We start from the raw sequence: 13,360 nt of genomic DNA on the forward strand, positions 1-13,360 counted from the left end.
GAACTTTTGATGAGGACATCATCTACATAAGCCAGGTTACCCCTCGCACCCAGGTCGGGCATGGCCTTATGTAGGAAAACGTTGAATTCATTGCCGGAGTTGAGGTATCCGAAGGGAGTCCGGGTCCATGTGTACTGCTGGCCCCCAAAGGTAAAAGCCAGTTTGTATTGGTCCTCCCTGCTGACAGGCACGGTCCAGTATCCATTGGTCAGGTCTATTGCAGTGAATACCTGTGACCCCTGAATCTGGGCCAGCCCTTGGTCAATGTAGGGAAGAGGCCATCGGGAAGTATGGACCCGTTTGTTGAGCTCCCTGAGGTCGGCACAGAGTCTCCACTGGCCGTTTGGCTTCAATATTCCCAGCACCGGATTATTGAAGGTGCTGTGGACTGGACGGATTATTCCCCGGGACTCAAGGTTCTTAATTATTTCAGTAAGGGACTCCATTGATGCGAGAGGCAAGCGATATTGCTTCACAAACACAGGAGTCATGCCAGGGTCCGTGGGGATTGTTGTTGTGTGGATGTCAGTGCGACCACAGTCATATGAGTCTACCGCAAAGAGATCTTGGAAATCCAAGAAAACTTGTTTCAACTTTTGCTTTTGTTCCAGAGTCACACAGGCATCAGCTAGGTTCACTCTCTCTTCCACCATCTGCCTGAAGCCTGGAAAGACTTCTGGTTTGGCTATTTCAGCGGCCTCCTCCAGCTGGGTGGAGAAGTCCCTGGTCAGAGTGCTGATTTGGACTGGAGGCTTCAGGTGGGAAAGGCAGCCCTCATGGACCTGGAAAATCACCTCATCCCTCCTGAAGTCACAAGTCACATCTTCCTTACCATAAGGGCAAGAAGTGTACACCAGGAAGTTCCCCCCATGCCGGGTAAAAATCCTGTCTGGTGTTGTATTGTCATCACTGTCACTGTCAAAGCAGTCCTTGGGGATTGGCCCTAACAGTTCATTTCCAAGATCAATGGAGAAATGTCGGTCATCAACCGCCATTCCAATAATGGTGCCTGCGGCTAGAGTAATACTCTTTAAGTCGCTGTTATCCACCTCTATTGGAATGGTGTCATGTTCTATGTTGACTAATGGAGTTGGGTTTACCCCTAACCCTTGCAGTTGGAGAGAAGCATTTAGATGTATGTAAGCATCAGGGTTTTGCAAATATTGTCCTCTTTTAACTTTCACTTCCAGGGAGAATTGTCGGGTCCTTTCTGGGATGGTGACTTCCTCTTTAATCTGAATTTCAACTGCATAAGGTAGCAATTGAGCTGACCTAAATGCTTTTTCTGGATCATCAAAGCCCATGGGATGATCCGCTAATCGGGACCAAGCTTTGAAGTTTATTAGGTCCAAACTAATGGCAAAGCGATTGAGAATGTCACTGCCTAAGTAAAAGGCGGCAGGGACGTCTCGCACGATCCAACAATTGTGGACTATGCTCTTGTTGCCAATGGAGATTTTGAGCATACACCTGCTTGGCAGGAGATGTTTGGAATTAGGTGCTTCCAGGTCCATTTCCCATTTGTCTATCAGTTTGAAAGTGGGAATGGCTGGATCTTTTGGGAGTTGGCGAAACATGGCTTCGCTGATGAAGCTCTTACCGTTGTTCACACTCACTCGAGCGAGAACAGAGTCCTTCCCATCATTTAATTGGACAGGGATGAACAACTGCTCTCCAATTTGCTGAATATCAGCCAGGCTCTGAGCTGATTTCACATCTTTCTGGACTATAGGAGTGGGAGTTTCTGATTGTGGATTAGTATAGAATTTCAGGGTGTTTCCTTCCAGCGTGGAGTACCACTTTAGACTGGAAGGGAGGTTGATTTTCAGAAATAGAGAGGACCCCCCATCACCAGTCTGTTGTCCTACTGCTATTACTGTCACGTCTGGAATCTGGTTATTCTGGAAGTGAAATTCTACTTGGTCAGATTTTTGTTCAACCATGTGGCAGGTGCCGTTTAAACTAACATGGTTGACACTCTGTTTTAATTTTATTGGTCGACTAGTCTGGGTCCAGAGGACCTTGTTCACACAATCTATTAGGGGTGACAACCTTCTCAGGAGGTCATTCCCTAGTAAACAAGGGGTGCCCTCTGGAGTCACAACTATGACCGGGTGTTTCAACTTGTGTCGCCCAATTTTAATGTCCAAGTCTGCAGTCCCCTCGACGGGAATTTCCTTCCCGTCAAAGTTCTGGAGTTGTCCAGGAAGTGAGGTGAGAGGAATTTGGTAATTCCCTCCCCTTCCTGCATTCAGTTCATCAAAGGCCCTTCTGGACAGAAGGGTAGCTTGAGATCCAGTGTCCACCAGCGCTGAGATTGTACCCTGCCCCTGTACTTGTACCGGGGCATAGTATCTTCCCTCCTTCTCCTCAAGGGGGCACAGATAATGCACATTTTTGGACAACTGGTGGGCTAACTTTCTGGTTTTGGACATCGCTAGCGAAGAGATTTGGGCAGAATTCTGTGGAGAGCCTTGGGAATCTGAAAGAAAAATTTGGTAACTGGAGATCAGAGCCATTGTGGGTTCCCCTGGCTCTGGTTCTGGGCCGCCCCCCCCTTTTTGGAGGCAGTCACCAGGATGGGTTTGAACCAGGGGATTTTCTTGCTGTTGGTTCTGGGATGAGAGGGTGGGCGGTGGTAGCTCAGTCTCCCCATCTCCCCAGTCTGGATTTGCATCCCTAGGGACTCATTTTTCTTTGGGAGGAGTTCCCCCCTCTCTGAAGGAGAAGATCCTTTTCCCAGGATCCTCTGAGGATCCCTCTCCCTCAAATTGGAAGATCTGTACCTCCTCCTCAAACTGAGTCTGTTTGGGTCTTTTGTTTGTCCTACCCCCTCTCTGCTCCTTGGGTGGCAGACTTTCAGGGGTAGGAGATTTTGTTTCCGGTTCCTGGGTTTCCAGGGGCTGTTTACAAGTGAGGAAGGAAGCTTCCTCCAAGGCTTTACACCCCCCTTCCCCTTGTGCCTCCTCCCTGGGAACCGGTGAGTTATCGGGGTGCTGCCCCCGTCATTGTTCTGGGGCACCAGGTCCAGAGTTGGGTGCGTTCTGCGCCGGCATGCCGTTCTGAGGGTTCTGCTGCGCCCTCAGTATGTGACCCAGATCCTGCGCCATGTTTTGAACCTGGCGCTCTAACTGGGAAACCCGCTCAGGCTGATACGGGGCCCTGTTTTCTCCCCTGGGCTGATCCCGGGAAGGGTAGCTGTCCCTCCTCTGGTAATACCCCGGGTTGGGAAGATTTGGGTACCCCTCCACCCTTGGCCTCCCCTCTCCCGGATTCAGTGGTCTGGGCTCAGGGAATTGGGGAAAGAAGGATGGATGGTTTTGGGGCTGAAATTTGGGTGGATATCTGGGGAAAAAGTTCTGCCCAGGGTTTGGTAAATTTCTGCCCTCCTGTGGAAAGTTTGGAGGGAAGTTCCCTGGGTTCGGTGCTCGGTTGGATCCCCCCCCTTGGGCTGGGGGAGTCCACACATAACCCAGGATGGGTCGATTTCCCTTGTAACGGGGACTTACATAATCAGGAGAGCGAGGGACCCCATTTGTGGGGCTGCCTCCTTGGCTCCCTGTCTGTGACTGACCCGAGGACCTCCTGGGCCTAGCATTATTAGGTGCAGGTAGGTTTTAAGGCCCCCCCATCTCCAAATCCAAAACGGGAGTGACCTTTACCTCTGCCACCTTGGCAGCAGCAGGGGTGCTGTTGGCTTTGGGGTTTTTCTGGGCATTACTTTTGCTATCTACCGGTTTCTGCACCTCATAGATCCGGGTAGCCTGTTCAATGACCCAGTCTAAAGATCTTTTCTTGTGAAAATCCCTCACGAGCTGGGTCATTATGTATTTGGGCAAGGCATGAAAAAATGTATTAATTAATTCTCTACTGTCTGTGCGCACCCTTCTGGTGGTCTGCGCAAAAGCACGTTTCAGTTCTTGCACAAATTCTTGTGGGGCCTGATCCTCCCCACATTGCAAATTGTAGGCTGCCTTGCGAGCCTCTTGAGGATTTCTATGAATGGAAAAATGTTTCAAGATGGCCGCCTTATAGGTGGACCATCTTAAATGATTTTGGTCCTCCAGCCCCGCAAAGAAACTGGAGTATTCCGGGGAGAAGGTCCACTTTACATATTGAATACAGCTTTGGCTGTCCTTCAAATGGAAAATCTCCATCATTTGCTCAAACAACTCTAAGTGCTCCCAAACAGAATACTTAGCGTTCTTATGGTAAGGCGTGATGACGCTCCTGATCGCCTTAATCTGCTTTAAGGGGTCCTTAAGCAAGGCCCTTTTTGCCTTATTGGCCTTTTTGGTTCGGGTAACCCTTGTCCATTCATCCTCTGACTCAGAGGCACTACTCCCAGAGGTTCCTGTCTGTTCTTCCAGGTTTTCCCGGATTCTGCGACCCTGGGAATGGCTGGCAGAATGTGGGGACCTGGTCTCCTGTTTCCTGTGGTTCTCAGAGGAGTCCTCAGATCCCTCCTTGCTGCCAGGATTTGCTGGGTACCCCCCCCCCCCACTGACCTAACTGGGCAGAGGTTTTCAGGATGCCCTTAAGGGGCCTACTCTCCTGGGGTTCCCCACTGAACTGTACTGTACTTGGGTGCCCATACCCGGATGCCCACCCCTCCATTCCTGTGTGGTACTGGCCTATGAGCCCCATACTTTTAGCTGGATAGTAATCTGCCATCCCTGTGGCCCTGTGCTCATGTGCGCCAGGAGACATGGGGGTGGTAGAGTCCAGGGACTGGGAGAGATGAAGGCCCCTGGTGTTAGGGCTCCTGAGGTTATGGTCAGGAGTCTCTCTTTCCCAGCGGACCTCATCTCTATCCGCCCCTGCTCCCTGTTGCAATGCAAGAGCCTGCATTTGTGCTTTCAGTTCCTCAGTCAAGGCCTTACTAGACTCTATCAGTCTCTCCTGCATCGCTACCTGTTTTTGGAGCCTATCATTGTGTTGACAGAGGGCCTCATTTTCCCTCTGTGCTTCCTGGTTGGTCCTGGAGAACTGGGCCAGTCTTTGCTGCAGGAGGTTTACCTCCTGAGTCCCATCCCTACTGGCCTGCTCCTTTCTTGCCAGAGCATCTTCCACCCTTCTGGTGTGCTCTACCAAGTTCTGGTTTTCTTTTTGGAGGTCACCCAGCCCCTGGAGGGCCAGGTGATTTTCTTCAATTTCCTTTTTTAAGTGGCAGACTTCCTGGCCTAAAGTGTCTCTTTCCTGACTGAGAGCCTGCATCTGTGCTGCCAGGTCGTCCCTCTGTCGTTGAAAGGCACCAGCTTTTTGGCGCTCCTCATCAAACTCTGCCTGGGTATCCAGGTCTTTCAGAATCAGTTTATTGCTCTCCTCTTTCTCTCTATCTAGCTGGCTTTGCAGGGTGACTACCTGCTCCGCGCATGCCCTGTTGATATTGATCTGTTGCTCCAACTTTTTCTGGTTCTGCAGTAAGGAGTCCAAACTGTCTTGGTGCTCCTTCTGCAGGGCCAGAAATCTGGTATCCTGGTCTGTCTTTTCCTGTTGTAGGATGCCCATATCCTCTTTTATTTTAATGATATATTGCCTACTATCATTTTCTGACTCCTGGCTCCTCTGCAGCCTCTGCTCAGAAGAGGCCAGATCAGATCGGGCCTTCTCTACTGCCATCTGTTGCCTATTTGCCAGATCTTGGCTTTCAGTGCATTTATCCTGCATGTCTCCCATATATAGGTACAGGTATGCTGCTATCCTGGCAATCTTATTGTGTTCATCTTTGGCTTTAGGAGCCATATATAGTTCACTCAGGGCCACATGTAAGGGACCCTGATCTCTCCATAGTTCTGACCCTGTTTCAGTGACCTGTCGCGTGATGGCCTGCAACCAGGCATCCTGGCCCTGTTCAGTCCATTCACCTCTCACAAATAGTTTATGTAAGAGGTGCTCTCTGGCTATTTTCATGTCTACTAAGGTCGTCATTCTAGAGATTGGTCTCTGTCCTGACTTACAGAAGTTTGTATTTTATTTTTGCAAAACAGACCTTTTCCTAAGAGCGTTCCTTTGAGGAGTGCTTTACAGCGTAACACAGCGTGGTGATCCGACCGGATATGTGTATCTAGTCAGCTGGCACGCTGTATTAATCTGCACAAATGGTAGATCTAACCCAAACGTCCGGCACGAGCCCCCAATTTGTAAGAGGATTCAATTCAACACTACAGCTAAGTCAATGCCTAGTCTGGGATACTGAATGGAAACCCTTATTGATATATCTTTATGTCCAGTTCATGCGTTCTGGATGACTACCCCTATATAACACCCCTCCCTTGGAATCCCCCTGACCCCGCTGAGCCAAGAAGTAGTTCTGTTTTACAAGTTAAAAGGTTTAATTGATAATTTAAACAATAGATATATATCACACTTTATAATAAATTAATAATTGGATATCACACTTAATCTGATATGTAATCAATAATGGATAGTCTGGCACTAGCACACTTCTTTATAATCAATGATGAGTGGTTATAGGATGGATAAGATAGCAACAATACTTTTATGGTTTCAAATGGATGCAATGTGGAATGAAATGCAGTAAAGAAAATAACTTGATAGGATTTCAGCAAAAGACAATGTAATCACTTTCTTGGACAATTCACCCCCCCCTTTTATGCTATGCAAAGAAATGGAAGGAAGGCACACAGTTCTCAGAAATGCAATTCAAATGTCATTCAGTTCACCCAGCAACTTAGACTACAGAAGTTGAAAACACAGGCCCAAATGCTTTTAAATGTGCTGGCAATGAAGAAAAAAAATATGCTAAAATGCTTTTAATTCCCTCTAGGAGGTTCAGGGTGAGTGAAATCAAGTTAATATTAGTCCAGGCTCACTTTAGCAAGGATCTAGGAGTAATTGGTAGGTTAAACGAATTTTTTTCTTTAACGGAAGGCAAGCAGCAGCAGCAGATTTTTACACGTGGAGAAACTTGCAAATCGCGGCAAAATTCGCGGGTGCGTTTTTCACGATTGCGGCAAACGGTCACGGAGATATGAGCGATTAAATAAAGGTCGTTTTTCAGATTTGAAATTTTAAAGTTCAAAAAGACAAGTGCAGCTTGCAACTAGAAAATGACAGGTGACAGCTTTACAAATGACAGTTCTACTTAGATTAAAATAGAATTGAATTATATTATTTTAACTAGGAGATTGGTTCTGCACAGTTCTGCTATGTACTCACAATATATTTAGAAATATGCCTCGCCACGGATCTGGTCAGGTTTTAGACTGGACTCTGGTCTCTGCACTTCACAGTGATCTGGGTCAGCTCTCTCTGGTTCTGCTAACAGGTCAGCTCTACTCTGCTGGTCTGGTCTGGGACTCTGAAGGTTGATGGAGGTAAAGTATGGATTTTCCCGGCAGAGCTTCCAGCTGCAAATGGATTTGAAGGTCCCTATCTGTCCTGTCTGTCTGCTTTTATCTGTTTTTAAAATGGGTGTGTGTGCAGCATCACTAGCCCCTACCCCTCTCCACTTATCATTGGCCAAGCTTTCATTTCTCCCCTGATTGGGGGAGCTAACTTGTGTCAGAGTGATGTCATTTTACAGCCTGCAGAAAGTCCACTCCTCCTGTCAACTTGCACACAAATCTAGATTTGAACCAAATACATATTTGCAGAGGTACATATTGTTTTAAAATTACACGCACCCCTCACATATCACAGGAGGTATCCCCTGTTCAAACTCTGCTCTTCCTGGGGGCTTGCATTCAGAAATGGCAATATTTTGCACTTTTTAACTGGTTTTCAATACCGGACATTACCCCAAATTTACACACATGTGCGCAAGGAGTATGGACATTAGTTGATGAAGTGTCAGATTTTTCACATGCACACATTTTGAGTAATATCCTCTTTTCCGCTAAAACCCCCCTGAACATGCCACCGGTTCTAAAAACCTCTTAAAATGTGGGCAGAAAAATCACAAGAATTATGGTATCATTTAAATAATTTTCACAAGTCTGCTCTATGAATGATCCATCTTTTTAGAGTTATGTTCTGGCCCCAAAGGGGTGTGGTTTCCCCCCAGCACTAGGTTGAATTTCTGGTTTTTCCAGTTCTGCCAAGCCAGCTTGCTCTCACAGGCAGTGCCCCTCCCCTTCCCTTCCAGGAGGAAGCTACATTTACGACATCTGCAATAAACCATCTGCCTGGGTGAAGGGGGTTGCATTGTTCAGAGCTCCTGTATTCTGTGGGGGCTCCCCTTAATTCAATTATCAGAGAGATGGCATATCCTTAGTGTGGCCAGCAAAAGGCAGATAGGCCTGGGAACACAGCTGTGACACAAGTTTCACTCCTGATGGGGGGTAGTTGCCAGGCAGAATTCAGTTCCTTAAGCCAGGTTTCAGATAAAATGTCACTTTTTGTTACCCAGTTTAAGTCAAGACAATGTTTACATATGCAGCTAGAATGCTGATTCTAATTTTAAAACTATGACATTTAAACAATTGCAACCTATGTGACACTCAAAGTAGGTCACTCATTTCTTTTAAACATTTAGATTTTTAGTGTCTTTCAGTCCAAATTTACTTAAACTGCTGAAATCCACAGCTCAGCCAGTCTTGTTATAAACCTTCAAGTCACTTCAGAATATAACTTTACATTGGATCCACCTCTCAGTAAGTCTTTCTTTGGCCTGCTTTGGGTTCATTTATTCAGTTTTATACAAAAAGTAAAATCTGGTGTTGTTTTAAAACGCCGGCTTTCTGATAGTGGTGAGTACTGGTACTGCACCCCTTTTTGGGATTTAAGAAAATGAATTCCCAACAGTTATGGGTTTGCTTTTGGCAATCAGCATTGCCATTCCCAATGGTTTCAGACTACTGTGTGGGTAGTCCAATGGTGGTTTTAGGCAGTGTCCTTCTGTGCCCATAACATCGGCAAAAATGAGTGGCAGCCTATTCTTCATGCATTGCCCTGTGCATTTTCTGGGAAGCTCTGGCCATCATGATGTTTTCCATGTCAGTACTGCACAGTTTTTTTGGTAGGGCTCGGATGCATGGGTAAATACATCCCACATTTAGGCTGAGTAGTATTAATGCAGGGTATAGTTAGCTTGATGAATTGTGAGGTAGGTTTATTTTGGGGTTTGAAGGCCTTGTTGTTGTGACATATGGGCTCATAGAGGCGGGGTAGTCTAGCTCGAAGTCTGATATTTCTATCCATGGTGAGACATGGTTCATATTTATAGGAGGACATGATGATGGCGATGATGTATGTGGTAAGGCACAGCAAAGATGCTATCTGGATTTTGCTAGGACACTTCGTAGATGGTGGTAGTGGGTAGCAAATTAGTTTTGCTCTGTTTGGCTTAGGTTGGGAAGTGGGTGTAGGCTGGTACCAAGTGTGATAACTTGTTAACCGCTCAGAGTCAGGCAATGGGCTATTCTTGGTGGGGTACAAGTCTAGCAGTAGATTATTTCAGGTGGGCATACTCGCAGTGGCTGAAATTAGGCATTAGGCAGTCCTAGGGGCGTGCAATATCTAACTGTATGCTATGTCAGAGGGATATATAGTGACTGGCAGTGGCAGTAGGCAGTATCAATAATACAGGAGGCTAGGCAGTGATACTGCCATAACGACAGGCATTTGAGGTTCAGCAGTATACATGCAATTATACATTTGGGTTGCAGCTAGAATAGTTTGTTATAGGTGCATGAATAACTTCATTTGTGACTGGTCACAAGGTGCAACAATAGGCATTACAAATACACGACAGGAACAGTGGGGAGCATAGTTAATTGGTGAGAACAGGCATGAGGAGTGACAGAGTTCTACATGGAGCATAAATCAGATAAAAGTCAGGCGATTTAGTGGCGTTAGTACAGCTTTGTGAGATATGGCACTGTTAGAGGTGGAGTGGACAATTAGTGGATACTTACAAAACATAGATGTATGGCAGCAGCCATTAGGTATGGTAGAATATCAAGCTTGTGCTAGCAAGCATTAATTTAGATACTGATAGAGCGGAGGCTGATAGTACTCACATTAGGTTTGTATGTGTCCATGTATCAGAGTCCAGTGTGGCAACTCGCCGCGTGCCGCTCAGTTGCGAACAGGGGCAAACAGGGCCTTAGAATGGCCTTTGAAGCTGGCCGGCTCTTCAGCCTGCCAGTGGATGTCAGTGGCTATTGTGAAACGGTTGCTTAGCAACCAGGACGCCGAGCCTTGTTTTGGCGCCGCATCGCGCCCAACATTTTGTTTTCTATTAATGTCGGCGCGGATGCAGGCACGCGACCAGGGCTGCTTCTGGGTGAAAAGGTAGGCAGCTGGGTAGCAAATTAGGGTCTTGTTGGGGTGGGCAGCACCAAGATATGTGCTTTGTTGTTGGTGTCTTTCTGCAACAAGAGTTGCTCGTGGCTCGATGCTGCAGCAGTTCAGGTCATCAAAATGGTGCATGCTGATCCTAGTAGCTGGGGACGGTGGGGGCTCCTGCCCTCGCCACCTGGCTATCCAGACTGATGTGCAGAGGGGCAAACAGGGCCTTAGAATGGCCTTTGAAGATGGCAGGCTCTTCCGCCTACCGGTGGATGTTGGGGGCTATTGTGAACACGGTTGCTTAGCAACCAGGATGCCGAGCCTCGTTTTGGCGCCGCATCGCGCCTGACATTTTGTTTTCTATTAATGTCGGCGCGGATGCATGCGCGCAACCCGGGCTGCTTCTGGGTGGAAAGGTAGGCAGCTGGGCAGCAAATTAGGGTCTTGTTGGGGTTGGCAGCACCAAGATATGTGCTTTGTGGTTGGTGTCTTTTTGCAACAAGAGTTACTCATTGCTCGTGGCTCGATGCTGCAGCAGTTCAGGTCATCAAAATGGTGCGTGCCGATCCTAGTAGCTGGGGAGGGTGGGAGCTCCTGCCCTCGCCACCTGGCTATCCAGACTGATGTGCAGAGGGGCAAACAGGGCCTTAGAATAGCCTTTGCAGGTGGCCGGCTCTTCCGCCTGCCGGCGGATGTCGGGGGCTATTGTGAACACGGTTGTGTGAGGGTACGTACATACACCCGGACATGAGTGGCAGTGGAAGGATGGAGGTCTGTGCATCATCAGTGATCTCATGAAGAGCACAGACATTTTCATGTGGCAACATGTGGAAGTGTGACCTGCACATCTGAGGCCACCAATTTTATGCAGGCATATGTGCTGCTATGAAATCCCCAACCATAATTGCAACATTGGCCCCCACAAGCTACATGGCTGGTCGCAGTCACATGACTTGCATACATGTGTGAGGAGACTGCAACATGGAACCGACAAAGGCACTCTTGCATCGCCACTGGTCCATTGACACTCTGTATGTGTAATGAACTGCACAGAGACAACTATTGGCCATCCACATGTTGTCCAAGCGGGAAGAGGCCATCAGACGTCTATGCACAGACATTACTGATCATTCATGTCCACCGGCCGCAATGGCAAGGTAATGGAAGACTGTGTAAATTTGCACATAATTATGTGACATTGCATGAGTCATGATTGTCTCACCAACTGGACAATACACATGCAAGACACTGTGAATGTGTACACTCAGATGTGTGTTGCATGACATTTCCACACATATAAGGTGTACCACTACATGGTCCATGTAAAGGTAGTGACTTCCTGGGGACCATAGCTCAAGGCACACAGGGCTGGACACAGGAAGGCTCAGACCCAGACATCTGACTCTGAGTACACCTCTGGTAAAAGAACATGCAACTCATGTATCCAATAACGGAGTGCAGATTGAGAACATAGCCACTGAGAGGTTCTTCATACACACACCTGACTGCTGACCGCTGCAACAAGCATTTGCTTGCAAAACCCAGTGCTAAGTACTGCACCTGGAGCGTTGTAATTCTGAAGGCCAGCACAAAGCATCAGTTAGCTGACCAAATGTACACATTTTCTCAAGATGTAAAACATGACACACATGAAAAGATACAAACAACGTACTTAATTTCCATGTCTTGTCAATTCACGCATGGAAACTGTTGATGAATATCACTTCATTGCTACAAATGGTGCATGCCCAAGAAGGTTCACTGTGGTATCCTTGCCAAAGTGCTCTAGTGGATGCATTGTGACATGGTGTACATGCATCCCCTCACCAGCAATATACTCTACATCCTCACAACATGCCAACCACTGCCAGATGTCTCCTCAATATGACTTTGCACCTTGATTAGGGCAGCAGGGTCTGCTGTATTTGTATTTTTATTTATTGATTCATAGAGCGCTTTACACCAAAGCGCTGTACAATTGAACAACTTAATACATGAAAATATAAACAATATAACGGTAGAAGCAAAATTACAATATGAATCAATCAATAAAACAGTGAGAAGAGCAATTTATGAGGGAGATAGGGAGAATAGTGGAGTAGGACTGGGTGGGGGAGAGGTGAGGTGATGAGTAGGAGGAGAGAAGGGGAAAGGTGAGAGTGGGGAGGTAGAGGAGGGAGATAGTTAAGGGGAAAGATAAAGGAGGGAGGGGATGCAGAAGGGGGAAGGGGTTTCAAGGAGGAGAATGGAGAAGAGAGATTTAGGGGAAGTGCGGAATGAGGAGAAGGTGGGGGTAGAGTGGATTGCAAGAGGAAGGGAGTTCCAGTGCAGGGGGGCTAGGAGTTGGAAGGAGCGGAAACAGGAGGAGGCACAGGGAGACGGTGGTACAGTGAGAAGGAAATGGTCAGTGGACCGAAGGGAATGGGAGGGCGAGTAGAAAGAGAGGAGGGAGGAGAGATAAGGGGGAGCGAGACCATGGAGAGATTTGCTGTGTCACTGTGCAGACCATAGTCCATGTACAATCAATGCAGCAATATGTGTACAGCAATGATTAATGCACTGGCCAAATCACCACCCTGTTTGCCAATGCCTCCATATGCTGCCTCAATATTAAATGACACATATGACAGTTACTGTCTGACATGTCACATCAGTGCCTACCCCAGGTCTACTAGCACCCTGTGTGAGATTTCACGTGAGCGTGAGCCCCCTGCTGTTTGCCTGGTGCAATTCATGAGAAGGCAGTGTCACTTTACATTGTGTGATCTGGCAGCACACTTCGCATGGCAGTGTCCTGTAAAGGGCACTGTCAGCTCACACAATGTGAAGTGACATTTTACATTGTGTGTGCTGGCTGTGCATGATACTTGTGGTGGCCCAGTGTGACGCACAACTGAATAGTCCCTTGAGCCTTCTCTGTGCCACTTGTCCATACAATAGTTCACTGGGAACGTTGACATATGCAGCTACAACGAGTGTGCCATACTGTCCTCACACTTAATCATATGAATCTATCACAAGATATGCTAATGCCAGCACTGTCAGACAAAGCTTGGTCCTGCCCTTTTGTGCAGAAATTACCCCTGAGGCATGATTAATGTTG

Source organism: Ambystoma mexicanum, chromosome 2q (genome assembly GCF_040938575.1).
Source record: "Ambystoma mexicanum isolate Mex_15411 chromosome 2q, UKY_AmexF1_1, whole genome shotgun sequence".
Lineage (NCBI taxonomy): Eukaryota > Metazoa > Chordata > Amphibia > Caudata > Ambystomatidae > Ambystoma > Ambystoma mexicanum.